Genomic DNA, 4233 nt, shown 5'->3' with positions numbered 1-4233 from the left:
TGCGTTGATTCCTTTGTCGTCACCCTTGTGCGTTGATTCTTTTTTCTTCCTTGTCCCCGATCAGTTCGAGAGCACCCTTGGTCTCCCCAGTTCAGCCGGGACAGCCGTAGGCTCCTCAGCTGGACCCTCAGTGGCTTGTAGGCAGGGCCTAGAGCTCCTCCGTAGTCTTTCCTGGTTGGGCTGCCCCACCTGGGCCATGCAGAACTCGGTGGGCCCACCCCTCCCCCGGGGCCGTGCAGGACTTGGTGGGCTGACCCCCCCCCACCCGTCACCTTGCTGGGGTGTGCACGACTTGGTGGGCTGACCCCCAACCCAGGCTGTGTGAGCAGGGACTCAGTGGGCTGACCTCCCACCCCGGGGCCCTGGGCTGTGCAGGACTCTGCTGACCCCCTAACCCCAGCTGTGCAGGACTCAGTAGGGTGACCCCCCACCTCGGCCGTTCAGGGGTCCTAGCTCACTCCACTGTCTGGAACTCGCCCCCAGCAGGCCTGGGACACAGAGTGAATGAAAGAGAAGCTCCTGCCATTGTGTACAAGGGGCACAGGCACCTCCGGTCTGGTGGCTCTGGTCCTCCCTGCCCCCTCCTGAGCTGCTGCTGCCAGCACCTACATCCAGAGGGGGGGCACAGGCTCAAACGGCCTTGAAGTGTGGAGCCCAAGGGGCCTGGAAGTGAAGTGCAGAGCTCAAGGCTGCAGGTGGTAGCTGAGCCCATGCCTCTCCGGCTGGCTCCCTGCAGAGATACAAGGAGCACAGCCTGGGAGAAGGCACATCGGTGGAGCTGGGCTGCACCCTGGGCCCTGACTGCCATCTGCCAGCCTTGTCTCCTTTCACCCATGTATAGATAAGGTGACAGCTTGCAACAGGCCTCACAGCAACAGGAAGAACCCGGCTGACTCATGGGGCAAGGACACCCCTAGGTCCAGAGACTCCCCACGGCCTAGCAGAAGACACTAGACGTCTGGGAACTGGGGACACAGCCCTGGCTCTGTCTTGGTTCCCGGGATCCCTTGGGAAGTTGCTTCCCCACTGAAAAGTAGGGAGATAGCTCCTTCACACTGCTTCCAGTAATCCCGGGGAGGGGGAGCGCTGGCTGGCTGGGGTCCCAGAAGCCACAAGAAGACAGGGTTTCTGGGAGAGGGAGGGTCAGCTCAGCAGATACTCTAGCTGGGGTACACAGAAACTCCTGAGTGTCACTCAGTCTTACTGCTCATGTTAGTGTTGGTGGTTGTTATCCTGGGACTATTTGTATTTTTAAATAAAGGAAACAATTATTGTTTTTTGGAATCATATTCAGTATAAGAAAAGGGTTACAATTATAGAATAAACATTAAGTAGAAACATTATTAGAATTAAATTGAAAATAGATATAAATTCTCACTTTTCAATAAAAAAATACATGTATACATTATTTCTCTAACTTTGTCCCCTAAAATGGCCTAGAAACACTGTCACCCCATGAAGCTCCCTAGCACCCAGATACTATTTTCTAATACAAGCTTTTCACCAAAAAGGAATCAGGTTTCCTAGAAGGACGAGCTGATTTCATGTCAGACAGGGAAGTACAAGACAAGCCTGGCAAACCTTGTGCCTCAAAGCACAGAAGCTTTCCAAGTTAATAGAGTTGTGATAAAACGGTACAGGAGTCAACCAAGAGGGAACTCCCACCAGCCAAAGACTGGCCAGTTCGAGCCTTAAATGGAGAATAACGGCTATAGTTGATTGAAATACTGTACACTGAATCTCTGAAAAGCCACAAATTCAAAATGATACACAAAAAGAATAAGGCATTCTAGAAAAGATGAACAGATCAAGGTATTTTACTGTTGAAGAAAAAAGCATTCTTTGATGGTCATGAGGGTGGAGAGGGAAGGGGAGAGGAAGTCACTAGATAGTAGACAGGCATCAACTTGGTCGAAGGGAAGGACAACACACAGTACAGGGGAAGTCGGCACAACCAGACCAAAGCAAAAGCTAAGAAGTTTCCTGGACACCTCCACTTTGAGGGACAGTAGCTGAGGCTGGCGCCTGCGGACCATAGTTTGGGGGGACATCTAGGTCAATTGGAGTGACAAAGTTTATTAAGAAAATGTTCTGCATCCCACTTTGGTGAGTGACATCTGGGGTCTTAAAAGCTTGCAAGCAGCCAGTTAAGGTGCATCACTTGGTCCCATCCGGCTTCGAGCAAAAGAGAATGAAGAAAACCAAAGAAACAAGGAAAATATCAGCCCAAGAGACTAAAGGACCACATGAGCCAGCGACTCAACCAATAAAGCAGATGGTGCCCGGCTACCACCAGTGACCGCCCTGAGAGGGAATACAACAGAGAGCACCAGACAAGGGGAGAAAAGTGTGGAGCAGAACTCAAATTCACATAAAAAGACTAGACTCAATGGGCTGACAGAGTCTGGAAGAACCTCCAAAACTGCGGCCCCTGGCTGCACCGTTAACCCAGAACTGAAACCATTCCTGAAGCCCACTCTTCAGACAAAGATTAGACAGGACTGTAAAACAAAAAATAATACACGCGAGGAGTGTGCTTCTGAGTTCAATCAGATATATGAGACCAAATGGGCGGCTTCTGTCTGGAAGCAGGATAAGAAGGCAGGAAGGGACGGGAACTGGTCGAATGAACAAGGGAACCCAGAGCAGAAAGGGAGAGTGTGCTGATTGCAACTAATGTCACAAAACAATATGTGTATAAATTTTTCTGTGAGAAATTAACTTCAGCTGTAAACTTTCACCTAAAGCACACAAGAAGAAAAAAAAAAAGATTTTTACTGTTGAATTTTATGATGGCAAATCAAAGTCACGGAAACAAAATTTAATGGGAGTCCTGGTGGTGCAGTGGTTAGGCGCTCAGCTGCTAACCGAAAGGTAGGTGATTCAAACCCACCAGCTCCTCAGCAGGAGAAAGATGTGGCAATCTGCTTCTGTAAAGATTACAGCCTTGGAAACCCCATGGCACAATCTACGCTGTCCTATAGGGTCGCTACGAGTCGAGTGGGAATCAACTCCAAGCCATGGTAGTGGTAGTATCTTCATAGTTGTATCTTTAATTGTCAAGTTTGTAAACAGGGCCAGATTTTATTCAACTTCTCACAGGTAACTAAAATTAGGTAGGCTCACAAACAAGATCTGCACTCCGGACTCACCAACCAGAGGACCTCTGGGTTTTCTCTCCCTGCCCTGTGGCACCTCTGGTGGCATCTACCACTGCCTGTGGAGTGAGGACCTCAGTGAAGCCTCAAAGACCTACCTGGAAATGGAGAATGCAGGACAAATAAGCTGACATCCACATGAACTGAGAACCCGGTGCCGGAGGACCCAGCATCCCTGTCGTCCTTTGCCCTGTCCCTATCCCTTCGGTCTCTTGCTTCGATGGTTTAAATGACAGTGCCTGGAAGGACATGTCTGCAACTTAATGATTGTTCTGTGTAGTTGTTGTCATTGTTAGGTGCTGTCAAGTCAGAATGAAACACCCCCTGGTCCTGTGCCAACCTCATAATCCTTATGCTTGAGCCCATTGTTGCAGCCACTGTATCAATCCATCTTGTTGATGGTCTTCCTCTTTTTTGCTCGCCCCTCTACCAAGCATGGGTGCCCTTCTCCAGGGACTGATCCCTCCTGATAATGTGTCCAAAGTATGTGAGAAACAGTCTCACCATCCTTGCTTCTAAGAAGCATCTGGTTGTACCTCTTCCAAGACAGATTTATTTGTTCTTTTGGCAGTCCCTGGAATATTCAACATTCTTCGCCAACACCACAATTCAAAGGCGTCAACTCTTCTTTGGTCTTCCTTATTCATTGTCCAGCTTTCACATGCATATGAGATGATTGAAAACACCAAGGCTTGGGTCAGGCGCACCTTAGTCTTCAAGGTGGCATCTTTGCTCTTCAACGCTTTAAAGGAGTCTTGTGCAGCACACTTGCCCAGTGCCATGTGTCTTTTGATTTCTCGACTGCTGCTTCCAAGGATGTCGATTGTGGATCCAAGTAAAATGAAATCCTTGACAACTTCAATCTTTTCTCCGTTTACCCTGATGTTGCTTTTGGTCTAGTTGTGAGAATTCTTGTTTTCTTTATGTTGAAGTGTAATTCATACTGAAGACTGTCTTCTGTAGGTAGAGATTAAACTGGATTTAAACTACAGTAGAAAGAAGACGATGATGAAACCAGCCTCCGCATAACACATCACCTCATGGTAGGGGATGGGGACCAAAAAAAGAAAAAACA

The sequence above is a fragment of the Loxodonta africana genome, chromosome 9, assembly GCF_030014295.1.
Source record: "Loxodonta africana isolate mLoxAfr1 chromosome 9, mLoxAfr1.hap2, whole genome shotgun sequence".
NCBI classification, from domain to species: Eukaryota; Metazoa; Chordata; class Mammalia; order Proboscidea; family Elephantidae; genus Loxodonta; species Loxodonta africana.
This window is presented reverse-complemented; position numbering follows the sequence as displayed.